The sequence below is a fragment of the Patiria miniata genome, unplaced genomic scaffold, assembly GCF_015706575.1.
Source record: "Patiria miniata isolate m_02_andy unplaced genomic scaffold, ASM1570657v1 HiC_scaffold_16, whole genome shotgun sequence".
In the NCBI taxonomy this organism is placed as follows: domain Eukaryota; kingdom Metazoa; phylum Echinodermata; class Asteroidea; order Valvatida; family Asterinidae; genus Patiria; species Patiria miniata.
The window spans coordinates 5,231,477-5,245,250 of NW_024037054.1; the positions used below are offsets into that span (position 1 = coordinate 5,231,477).

The 13,774-nt window shown below is 40.0% G+C and overlaps 1 protein-coding gene across 1 annotated transcript in view; it reads left to right on the forward strand.

Annotated features, from left to right (window-relative positions):
- The first annotated feature begins 351 nt into the window (after positions 1-351).
- Positions 352-13,774, forward strand: part of LOC119722751 — a 51,993-nt gene continuing 38,570 nt past the window's right edge. Inside the window, exon 1 of the mRNA XM_038193050.1 lies at positions 352-848. The gene's annotated coding sequence lies outside the window, so the exon portion shown is untranslated. The remainder of the gene's footprint in view (positions 849-13,774) is intronic.

Sequence of the window (13,774 nt, forward strand, 5' to 3'; positions counted from 1 at the left end):
ACTAATACCTAGCTATTGCCTATATTGCCAACAGTCGCTACAAATAACAATACTAGATCGGTGTTGCTTGCCAGTTGAAAATCTCAGTTGACTGCTGTCCACCGCGTGTTAAAGGCATTAAGCTACATCTATGGCGTCCTTGAGTGTGGTGAACGACCGCCAATGGCAAAATAATGTCTTGTTAATTAATCCTAGCTCCAAAGCCAAAATGTCTGTAGGGCACAGACAACGCACGACGGATACGACGGGCATGAAACAGTCGTGTGCCTTCGACGATGCTAATTATCTCTGGATCATATTGCTGCATGGCCACGGTCAACGCGCGCAGCAGTGTGACGGGCCGATGTTTTATATGTCGTGCGACCTGCAAAGAGCAGTCCCGTTTTCTTGGGCTCCTCTCCCGTCGATACGTATTAGCTGCTGGGATAGCGACAGACACACATCACTAAATGGGGTTCTTGTGCGCTCTACGAGCAATGTCATAAAACCCAAGCACCAATATGCTTAGTTATCTATGATCAGCACACTAGTAGCACGATGCTCATTTGACCCCTCGCCTCATGAATAATCATAACCGGACTGCATGCACATCGAGCATACCGCTCAGCCTGTGATGTTTGTGTACAGTATGTGCCACATGAGCGTGCGCTGATGATAGATGCAGCTTTACGTTGCGCTGTCTTCACACGCTGATGCTAGCGCAGCCATCTACTAGTGCTAGACTATACGCGGCGCTCCGTGACGGTAGGGGAAATCGGAGGACAAGTGGAGGACTGACTGCATCCTTAATGGTCACCTTGGTCACAACAGGAGAAATGACATCAACGATTGTATCGCAACAGCATAAGGTCAGTATAATTACGGTGAATATCATAGTGTAATTTATCGGTTTGGTGCTGTACGTATGTAAACGCGGGCGGGCAGCATATTGTGTGTTGTTGCATTGCTTGAAAAATGCCTGGATTATATGTTACTACAGCCCATTGCATCCATGATTAGATCACCATATTTCTGTACTATATGTTCCAATCTTTATTTAAATGCAAATGGGCGCCGAATTGATACATCTCTCCTTTGTTTACTTGGTAACTAAAATAAATTCAGTCTCCAAATTATACAGAATCTATCTGATCTGCCATCTAATATTTTGAGGTGTTGCCAGTATATCTGGATAGAATGTTCCATGGAACTTCAGGCTCAAAACAGAAAACCTGTACAAATCCGTATCTCAGCTAAAAAAAGAGGGGTTGGGGGAGCAAATTACCGCGGCCCTGTATATTTATTTTAACTTACACTTATGACCGCCCATAATGTTCTGATTACTTATAGGAATCGTAGTGCGTGTCCTCAGTATTAGAGCGAGCATGAAGACATAAGCACCTGCATAAAGGATAATTGGTACAGGAAGTTGTATGTGCATCATTCGTATATACAACATCGGAATTCATCTGACAGAGCTGTTCGGCCATAGAGCAAAGCCGGACTCGTATTGTTTCAGACTGGCTGAAGCACTGAGGGCTTTCCTCTGCATGCTCTATGGATTCAGCACCTGTTTCGTATTGCTAAAACATTATCAGCGGTTACAGTCTGGCCTTCGGATTGTCAGCACATTATGCATTCACAGTTTGACGGTTAAACTGAAATGATTCAAGCCTCGCCCATAAGTGCAACATATTCCTTGCAGGCAACTACAATTTTGTGGATTCGGTCTGAGCATGGTCTGAACTTTCGGAAAAGTAACAAAACTTGCAAAGGTGAGCCTGAGGCTGCATCCGAATCAACTGTCTAGAGCTAGGTCTAGGTCTGCGCCCATTGAAAATACGCGGGGACGCGCTGACAATAGACGTAGCCTGAGATAAAGCAAATACGGCTTGCAGTACGCTTGCATGACTTTGCTTGTGCGCACCAAATGGAATTAATATTTGCTTCCAAATGTTAAATGGTATAAAAAAACACCACATCATTTGACACCGTGTTTAACCGATGCAGTATATACGTACAGTGTTTGGATTTCCTGCAGGACAGCTTCTCTCTGTTAATTTAAAAGAAAACTCAAAAAGAAATGTGTGCCCACTGCAGGAGCTCGGGTGTCGGCTAAAAGAAACGCCGTAATGTCACGTACGTTACTGACCGTCTATCGCCCAGAAGGACTCCTCGGAAAATGCTAAAGGTTTCCCGGAGTCGGTCACAGTAATCAAATTCTGAAAAAACGAGGGTAGAATTCGCGGAGGGTGTAAGTTGAGCGAGTTGGCCAGTATTTCGCACCCTCGAGCTATCGGCACTGTGTAGCCAAGTAGTTCAGCTATGTGAGCCGCAATCGGAACGGAGCTGCATTTGAATATACCCACCGTTGGCACACTTTAAACGTAATGAGCGATGGAACATCAGACTTTGCATCATTTTATGCGTGTACAGCAGCTTTCTAAGACGCTTTGGTTATTAGGAGCAATAAAAATAACGCCAACTCAAAGTATGTCATGACACAAGATGACTGTTACAGTGGACTATTTGGAGATGAGATATTGAAAAGGTCAATGACATGAAGTTAACGCAGCAACATAATTTTGATGCAAATATCAATAATTCCTCTGAAATGTAACACTAGGAGCGCATGTTTTTGGTTTAGCTGCACCTTTTTCCACATTAAAAACGTCTCATGGTTTTCCTCACAACTGAGCTAAGCGCTCTTGACGTGAGAGAGTTAAGAGGTTTTCTGTTCAAACTGTGGTCCCAAAAACTTTGCTCATCGAACAAATGTGCTTAAGTTTCTGTCTTGAACAGTTTTGCTTATGAATGTGGAAATTCGCATTAGCATAAACCCCCCCCCCAAAGGGGTCACCAAAACACCACTGAAAATGGTCATATGCAGATTAAAAGATAAAGATATTTATGGGACACAATAGTGCATAATTTAAAAGATATATGGGACACAATAGTGCATTTAAAAGACAGCATTAACAATTATTACACGGGTCCCTGTTTAGAAAGACATCCCACAGAAGATTAGCAAGCTTCAGTGTCTTTTGAAACTTCCGACAGATTGGAAAACATGCACTGGAGGCTTGGTAAAAGCACTCAACGCATGTGACCAGGTGCCAACCTTGCCATCTTTGTGTGGACCTGGAAACAAAACAGGTCCACACGATGCAGGTTGTGTGAACCTTCTGTGGACTAAGCCAGGTTTCCCCCTCTCTGGGAAAACAGGTTTAGAGGCATTTTTGGGTAAGGGTTATCCGTAGTATAAAACGAAGAGGAACACTCCAGCAAATCATGATAAACAAAAAAATTGGGTTGAGAGAGTATTCACAGCGCGAGTAAAAGTAGTTGTTTTTTTCTCCGGTTTCTTTTTTACTACACAAAGACAAAGGAATTTCCACACTAGGTGTTTAAAAGGTAGGCGTGCGCGTGTGGTTACTGATGCGAATCCCTCTCTATTAACCCATCAATATAGTCCCGCCACTTATTACAGCCTGGTACATATAACGAAAGTAACAACACGAGGGATTTGATATTATATAGGGACTATTAGAAATGATGCGGGTACGTAATATAAATAGGAACTGCGGGAAATGATGCGGGTACAGGACACGTAAACTATATGGCTCGGGAAAAACATAACTGTTTATGTAAGCACTTTTGTGGTTATTTCTCCAAAAGCTATAATTAACATGAACATTTGAACATTTTTTATGTGAAATACGCTTTGACCATAGTTTTTCAAATGAAACAACCACGCAAAATGTTGCCTTAACAAGCAGCCCTTTCCGAGCCGCACATACATGGTTGTCCCACAAAAAAACCTAACTGTCGAAAAGCATTCAACAAAGGTATGTTGCATGTGGATTTTAGAATATTTTCAAATTACCTCTTAAAGTCAGATAACCAATCTACCATACAAACTTTATTTCATTCAAATCAATGCATTGAAACAAACGCTATGCTTCATCGAACTCAAGGGTTGAAAATCGTCTTGGGCCACTTTCCTTGAAAGTAAGAAAGCGCAGTAATAGAGAAACGCACAAAGGAATTATTTCCTTGGTTCAAGAGTAACATGTGACTTATTCTACCTACTTCGATTTGTAAATTTTATAAATATAAAAAGTGGCCCATATGGTTTTTCGAGTCCCGTATTGTGATTGCTGTATCTTCTAACATCCTATTGAAACCAACTAAAAAGGATTTGGAAGACCATTTATTCTACTTATTAATACATTAGACACGATTTTGAATATTGCACCACTTTTTTTTCAAAACATTCCCGATTCGACTGTTCGGTTTTCTTTTTGGGGACAACCTGAACGCATCCTGTATGCATATACCATTCCTAATGGTAACAAATAATTTCACACTTGCACGTAAGCACGGTGCGGTTTTACCATTTAAAAATGAGGAGATGATAATAGCTAAAGTGCGGTTTTTAATTTATCCCAGCCGACGTCGCTCTTTTCCACATTCGTTATTCAGACGGAAATAAATATGCTCATTAAATTTTGGTACGATGGTTGCATTAATTAAGATCAGCCTATTATAAAAGCTGCACATGTGGAATTTTAATGAAGTTATGCTTTTGAGATCGTCCGCACGACCAGACGTTGTATAAATTATACATTATATCATTATAGGCCTACGTGTACATTTTTTCGATCACTCATGCACCCTCACCATCAGCCTACGGCAAATTGATGTGCTACATTAAACATGCGCTCCTTCAGTCAATTAATAGAACAGTTTCTCATGATGCACTTAACAGGCTTGTTATGAGTGAAATTTTGCCTAAATTTACATGAACTTCGGAGGCCTTTTGATTTTGTTGACAAGTCTTTCTACAGGGTGAGTGAAAACAGACGAAACCCAAATGGCAGGACTAATTTTTGAATGCAGTAAATCCTGTAACACTTTCAAAATTTAGGATATAAAAGCTCAATTAATGAGCTTTCTTTTAAAACAAGAATCATTCAAATCTCTCATTTACTTTTCAAGTTACGGACGTTTGAAAACAAACACCGTTTTAAAGTTCTGTCCACGGATCACAAAAATAGGTAAGTGTTCTTTCAGCAATACGAAAGCAAATCACATGAATCCCTATGAGACTTTTTTTTTCGTTTTGCTGAAAGAACACTTACTTTGTTATGACCCGTGGACAGAACTTGAAAAGGACTGAGCGATTTGAATGATTCTTGTACCAAAAAAAAGGTTAATGCCTGGGCTTTCATTATCCTAAATTTTGAAAGTGCTACAGGCAAAACTTCCTTCAAAAATTGGTCCTGCCATTTGGGTTTCGTTTCTTTTTGACTCACACTGTACACTCAGCAGACATGATCGACACCTGACGATCCATCAAAATGCTCGATCATCCAGCCTATTAAACTTCTTAGATGTAGCTTTGCAATGTTCAATATTCAGTAGCCTCATCCTTGAGAAGTATACCCCGGAATGCACTCTCCCTCTGGAACAGGATAATTTGAATAATCGTTTAACCCTAAAGGAGCCGGGTTATTTCGACCATCTCTCAGCCGGGGGGGGGGGGGGGGGGGGTGGCGGATTCCGCACCCCCCCTAAGATCTCGGCCATCGAGTGACAAAAAATTTTGAAACTCGGCACATGCATAGAGCAACTCTTCCTAAACATACCGAAGAAATTTCATGACTATAGGTCAAAGGGTTTTGGAATTATGGCTCATTAATTAATCATATGTACGAACGGCAATTCTGCTCTGTGTACACGACGTATATGTGAAAATTCAGTTTTCACGGAAAATTTTTCGCTACGCGGCAACCCGTGGTCCAATTTTTATGTTTTTGGTATCAAAAGATGCACAAAGCTCGAGGCTAAAAAGTCATAACAGCTCGGGTCGCGAAAATTTTTTTTAAAAGGCTATCACGGAAAATGTTGAGGGGGGGGGGCGGATTCCGCCCCCGGCCCCTTTAGGGTTAAAAAAGAACTTGCATGCGATAATACTGAGTATTATACATATTATAATTACTGTAACGCAGATGCAAAACAAATCTGATAAGCTAAAACACGAGGTTGCGTAATCGCCATAGATTGTGATAAGGTAAAAGTCTGACCAACGTATGCACTAGGGCTTCAGGTATATTGTAGACGGATGGAGCTATATTTAGCAGTTAAACTAATATGTCAACATTCATTGCTGCTTCCAAACTCACTCAATGACATACTCGCGTGTATAGGCCTATAGGTAGGGTTGTAGTTTCATTAATATCTTTTCCTGTTAATTTATGTGGAATTTTTGTTCTACTTTTTTTTCCCATTGTGATACTGTATTAGGTTTGGTTAAAAGTTGCATTTTTACTTTACACTTGAATATCGCCGTTTATCGAAGTTGAGGATAATAAATGGAATGGTTTACCAGGTAGAACCACAAATGCATATTGATGGTAACTAGTTATCTAGTAATTATGTAAACTGTCAACTAATACTGGTTGATATAACTAGTTTCCAAACTAAATACATCATTGAAATACCTGTTGCCTTTGCGTAGCAAGGTCGGTGATATTTGGGGGGGGGGGGGGGGCGGGGTTAAGCAATTTTTTTTGGAAGAGCATTGGCACATCCGTGCTGAAGTGTAGACATTTTTGTTTTCTCCTGACACTTGGCCTCCGTAAAATCAATTAGACTGTGCTAGTTAAAAAAAAGGCACTCATTTGTTTTTGGTAAAAAGGGCACTTGTTTTAAAAAGGGGGCACTTGTTTAAAAAAGGGCACTCTTTAAAAATATTGGGGGGGGGGAGGTAAAACACTTGCAAAAAAGGGCACTTGAAAGGAAAAGGGCAGTCTTTACAAAATATGGGGGAAGGTAAATACCCCCCTCCCCTAAAGACAATTGTGCAAGAAAACGGCGTGTCTGTTTATGCAATTCAGAGATTTAATACCATATGCAACTCGTTGAACGTGAATGAGAAGGAATACTGCTTTTATTATCAACAATAAATCTGCGCACTCAGAATAGATTTGTAAATCAGTTAGGAGTAGGACTACTGTTGGTTCGTGCCACGAACCCGTCGTTCATGTCTGTGATGCTCATAAGGATTATCCAATTTAATTGCTCCCTTCCGCAATATACCTTACACAGCCGTGGAACTTCATCCCGCCACAGCACGTCTGATATCATGCTGTCGTTTAAAAAAAATCAAGTAAATTCAAGGCAGCAGTGTTCCATATTATGATGATTATTATTATTAGGTTTATTTCAGCAGTGTAGCCTTATCAGTTATTGTACTGCTATTCTTTATACATAGAAAACAAGTTAAGTTACTAAATAAAGGTAATTTACTAAGTAAAACACCAAATAAATAAATAAATATTAATATGACTGAATAAAAATAACAACCACAAATAGAAATAAAAATATGTATATATCAAAGTCAGTTAAATGAATAACACACATATTTAACTATTGGAAGTATGAGAACATTTTCAAAATTTAAATGAAATTAAGATTACAATTAAACGAATGAGAAACAAATATAACAAGGATTAAATTGAAATGATGGTGAACAAAATGGTGGTTAAAAAATTAGCCTTAATCAAATAAAACTAAATTAGACTGAACATTTAAGTTTCAACAATAATTAAGTACATATGAGATAAGAAAGACAACATTATTACAAATTCAACTAAGAGCACTAAAAAAGAAGTTCTTACAGTATTGATTGGGGTACAGAATGTTAATAACTGGGCAGTCTGTTTAATGCAGCCTTGATAAACTCATTAAGATATTTTACGTAACTAATGCAGGTGCATTTTTTGGGCAGGCCGCGGCAACACAAAGTTTCATAGTTCTTAAGATGTAAATGGATGAATGAAAGTAACTAATTAAAGGGGCATTAGGGCCTGAAATCCCCGCAAATAAGATGTTTTGGAATGTTTACTTACATTTCACGTCCGCAGAATGCGAACCACTGTGAGGCTGTTTTCACAACTAGCCCTCACAGCTCCATTTTTCCGGGGGACAAAATTGTGACCCCCAAAATTCGTTCTCACATGGTTCTCGCAAGAATAGGGAGGTTTCGCAAGCGAACGGATACGCTTACACTTACGTTTAGCTATCCGTATCCGTTTTTTACTTACGTGTAGCGAGCGAGATATGCGTGTCGTCTGCACGTATGACGTCATACGCCACTCACTATCCGCTAAACGTGCAGACGACACGCATATCTCGCTCGCTACACGTAAGTAAAAAACGGATACGGTTAGCTAAGCGTAAGTGTAAGCGTATCCGTTCGCTTGCGAAACCTCCCTACTACCTCAAAACACCCAGTTTTTTTAAATGATAGTTTTGTGGACGTTTATATTCTACTTTTGAATTCTCTTTCCAGTTACATCTTGACGTTTTGTAGCCAAATCTGGCGCATTCCAGGTCGTAATGTCGTTTTTATTTAAATTTTAATAAAAAGATAGAAAGCTGAAGAAAATATTTTCGAAAACTTGTTCTCCGCTCAGGCCTATCCAGAAAACAGTGTTATTTCAATTGTACCTAGCTCAGAGTTGATTGGTCAAGAACAGTGCGTGAAATATTGCGTGGTAGGGTGAAGTACAGTATTGTCTGCCTCGCGACACTCGTATTATAATGGAACTTCCGATGCACGTTAATAACACAATAAAGGACGATGTGTCCTGAACAATTGCATGTAGAGAAAGAAATAGGAAGCTTATATACCATGCTACGTGGTATCATAAAGATTGATCTTATCATCCACAGCACAAATAATGCATATTCCATCATTTTTTTAATCTCTCCTTCCATGATACGATATCATCCCATGCGTACTCAGCTGAGTTCTCAGCTGTCGTGTGAGTTGCATTATCGGCGTTACTGCCTGCCCTTTGGACCTTTCGGTTTGAAAAAAAAAACCCATAAAGTATAAAATCATTCTGACTAGATGGCCTCTCCATCCCGGCCCGAGGCTATAATGCACAATCAATGACAGACTATGCACCGTCATCCCATGCATGTTTCCAATAAATAAATTGCACATCGCCTCACTGCATATAGAAGTACGCTTTCATAATTTGCGTGATTGCATTATAACGCACTTTGCGTTTTAATTTAAAATCTCATAATCTTCAGTGGGGGGGGGGGGGGGGGGGGGTGTATTCCATGGGCAACATGTTGCCAATTTCGTATTGGGAAAAGACAGCTGAAATCAAGAAAAGGTAAAGTATTATTGGAAATAAAAGGTATTTCAAGCGTCCCTGTCAGCATTTGTATGCCTGGTAAAATGTTACTTTCTTTTATGTTACCTGCAAAGATTGCTTTTGTATTTGCTGAGACACCACTCGGATGGAAGAGCGTTTGTGCTTTTCGTTGTATATTCTCATAAGAAAATCGCTCTTAGGCCTACACCCTAACACCTATAACCAACGATGAATCGCATCGGCGTATTATTTGATAAAAAAAAAATAATCAATGAAAAAATTTGACTTCAGATCGGTTATAAATAAGTTTATAATGAGAGCCGTCAACATGTCGCAGACGAAGTTAATTTGAAACCTATACGGGGCGGCGTGTTAAATTAATGAAATTAGTTTTTCCAGCCGCTGTATACATGTGTATAAACTTACCTTGAAATGTAAACTGTCAAATGAGATATCGATCAGAAATAAAACCTGACCATGAATTATGCCCACAGGTTTTCATCAGTGTAATGAAATTTAACGGGGATGTCAAGCACTGTCAGAGCACTAGTCTTGAGTGCTGCTTACGGGGCCCCTGCGCCACCGACTTGTAAAAGGGATTGCCTTTTTAGTGAAATGCCTTTTTAGTGAAAGGCGCAGTGCTTCCCAAATCGTTAAAATCGAATTGAATTTAAGTGCCTATCCTGTGTGTTACAATATCCAATATTGTCACAAAGTAGCTTCCTAGCTAATGAACCGTCTGTGCATCCGTTCCCATCGATTACAATTTTACGGTGAGAAGGTTTGTTGAGGCTTGGTAACTCCATGACAGTTGAAGGAAACAGCATCGGAGGTTTTTCCAAGTTCGGCCAATTTTAGACTTCATTGATGTGATCAAGGCTTGACAAAATCGGACTGTAGAAGTCTACAGGCCTATTGTTACCTCCGCCAAGGAGGTTATGTTTTCATCGGCGTTGTTTGTTGGTTGGTTGGTTGGTTTGTCTGTGAACAGGATAACTCCAAAAGTAATGGACGCATTTGCATGAATTTTTTTAGGGGTGGTCCTTGGAACAAGTACAAATCGATTAGGTTGTGGAAGTGATCCGGATCTGGGTCTGGATGCAGGATTTTTAAAAAGGATTCTTCACCATTTTATGCGAGTATTTCTTTTGGGTGTACTGACAGTTTGGCGGAGAATTGTTTAGCATTGGCGGAGGTTTGTGCTCTCTGACTGCTTTCAAATTTTCATTGTAATCGTTCGCTTTTGTCTTTGCCGTGATTTTCCCGTCTTGTGTGTTTTTCTGTTTTCTCTTTGTCCGTTCGTTGTCGTTTATCGTAATAATTGTCTGTGTAGGCTGTTATCTTCAAGCCTCGACTTATGAGCAGCCCTATATTTTCATCCTCCCTGATAACCTATTAAGCCTTATATAATATCAGTTATTACTTTGTTTTTATTTGCTAACTGAATTTGATATATACCTCTGGAAAGTATGGAAACAAATGTTGCTATTGAATAGAAACACTTAGACTGCAGAATTGTTTTACCTAGTTGTAGAAAATTAAATATTTGTTGTCTAGGCTGTTGTCTAGGCACATGACTCGATCCGTGATCGTTTGATCGGTTGGTTGTTGGTAGTTGGTTGTTTGGGATTATTGACCGATGGATAATCGGATTGGTTTGCGAAGTGCAATGGTTTCCCACATTTAATCTTACGTGACCACGCCTTCACCCTGCAGTGGTAGACGTGCAGCACGTAAAATACACGGTCGAATGGATTTTATTTTCATCTCAGTATTAATTCTCTGAAGCATTCATCCTACACTTAAAAAAAAATCCCTCCCCGTCTTTCCTGAAAGGATTGACGGTCACTTTGTGTGGGAAATTTACTTCCGGGAGCCCTCGGCTTTGCAAGTAAGGAAATCGCTTTGCATTCACTGTCTGTATCAGCCATCCGAATATTCAATGGAAAGTTGCATTTTTTCTCTCTCTAAATTGCAACGTGTAAGGTGGCGCATTGATCAGCGAATCGTTCACCTCACCACATTTCCATTGTTGGCATCACGGATCTTGTAGCTGAGATTTGACGAATCCGTGATAAATGAGGTATAATATAAAGAAAAAGCCATAGTGGGCGGGGGAGAGCGGAAATACGAATAATAGTCGCTCAATTTTTAAACAATTCACAACATCAGTCATGTAACATACATGTAATTTTAATAATGGATTACATTTTGTGCTCTTGGCCGGTATTAAACACTCTGTTGGAGTCTGGATGCTGATAATTACCCGAGCCGAAATTCGTAAGTACCTTTCGGAAAAAGAATCCAACCTTTTCGGTCCAAAACTCAAAAAAAGCAAAAAATTATTTATTTCGAACGATCTTTTTCAACAATTTTACTTCATGTTTTTCGAAACACCTCTGTAGCAGTGGCTATAATGGAAGTGTCCATGTCGTAAACTACTCCTTATAATTATGGAGATTGGGGCGCGCGTCGCGCATAATGCGCGATGTCGCGCAGAACGCAGCTGTGCCGGTTAATTGTGAATTAAGGACTATGAAAAAGTGACCCACTGGTATAGTATCGCGCATGCCTACGTTTGCATTGTGAACGTTCAGCCAATAAAACGGTAACTAAAAGGCGCCGGATTTCAAAGGAGTCAAAATTTCATGTGACGCTGGAAAAGTGTTTAAGACCAGCCAGCTGGTCTTTATCAACTGTGTAATACCGGCCACGTGACGGGCTCTCGACCAGTAGGAATGGGTATAGATCCTTATGAATATACATTTCATACTATTTTGATTACTGATTTACCTGTTTTTAAACATGTGTATAACTCTGCAATTCGGCTTTCGTGCCGAGATGGATGTTATTCAAGCTAACTTTTTAAAGAATAAACCAGTTATGAATGAATGAATGAATGAATGATTGAATGAATGAATGAAAAAAATGTGTATAATTAAAATATGTACACCATTTCCTACTTCACTTCAGTTTTAATCAAGGGCAGTTTCGAAATCCATTGTTTGACAGGAAAGGTACTTCAGTTGAGGAAAAACATAAATTCCAAAAGAAAAAATTCCAGGATAACATTCTTCTGAAGCAATATGGAATTTCATTTCTTGCAGAAGGTCTGCCGGTTTTAAATGCACGGTTTATGTTTAGTTTAATATGAATACCGCCGGGGCTTTCGCTGTAAACATATCAAAAATGACATTGACTATACACACCGTGCAGCTTTGTTGATAATCACATGCCACAATACTTTAATTCCCGATCATCGACGTCAAGGACATAACAATCGTGCTCGGTTCTTTAGGGGTTGAAACGGTCGGGCAGAATGGCTCATCCCCGTCACTATCGGCATTAAACAAATTTCGGTGCATGAACAAAAACAAGCCCGATCGGAAATATCTCGGAAGCTGTGGGCGTACGAATTCGTGTTCATGCATGAGTCACGTTATTGTGCCATGTGCGTTCTGGAAGGAGTAGAAAAAAAAATTAAAAAGTCAGTTTTTTTTACCCCAGTGACCCATGATGACCTTTGACCCCAGTTTGGTCATGTGACATGTTAAGGCTGGGCTACTGATACTTTTGACAAAGTTTGGTCGAAATCGATCGAAATATAGAGGATCAATAGACAATGTCAACGTTTGTTACTAACTAACGGACTAACGAAGAGACACGATGATTGAATGAGCTGCTATCCCGTTGCTAAAATATATATCAAAATAAACTGTATTGACAAAGTCTCCAAATGAACCAGGGAGCAATTTGATACAATTTCACGGTGAATTGGGTAAATGGGGCAAACAGCATGAGCTATATGAAAGGAGTTGTGAGCAGAACAAGCAGGTCAGAATAAGCACCCTTTAAGAGAACGGAGATCTACTTGAGCCTGAGATTGTGTTGAATGCGAGTCGGGAGACATGTTTACACATGTCTGTGTGTGCCAGAAGAGACGAGACTTATTACATTTTATTTTTATAGAGATTGATGTCTTTTCTTGTACACTGGCTCCCTCGTGGACTTGAGAAGATGTGCGTGTCATGTAAAGTGTGTTTGTAACCACGGCGACGCCGTGGTCAAGGAAGGCGGCACTCGCAATTGGTCAAAATCGCATGGATCTACTTAAGGTTATATTCAATAATTTACATTTTTTTTTTACGACTAAATCGTGTTAAGAAGGCACTAACAGTTGCGGTATTACATTGTATGAACTGATTGGAAGTAGTATTATTTTCATCCAATCACACATTTTGTTTGGCAAGATTTGCATACATGTTTTCCTTCGCATCCTGCCGCCTGTTATCGGTTGGCAGACAGAACGTGTGTGCCTAAACACAACCGGCATAAATATACAAGAACATTGCCTCTCTGTAAAAAAAAAGACAATCAGTCAGCGCTGCGACAGGCAGTAACCACATGCGCCTTGCAGCGAGGACACAAAGTGTCCATGGAGCGCCGTAGGATTACAGATGACAGTCTCAGACGGACAAGCTCATTAATTGAATCAACTCGATCAGTTTATCTGGGTAACCCAGTTCCGACATTGGAACTCCCCCGGCCCCTTGTTCCTTAAAAAAAATACCAGCTGCTGGGCTTCCTCCGTACACAGCCAATCGGACTAATTGGGA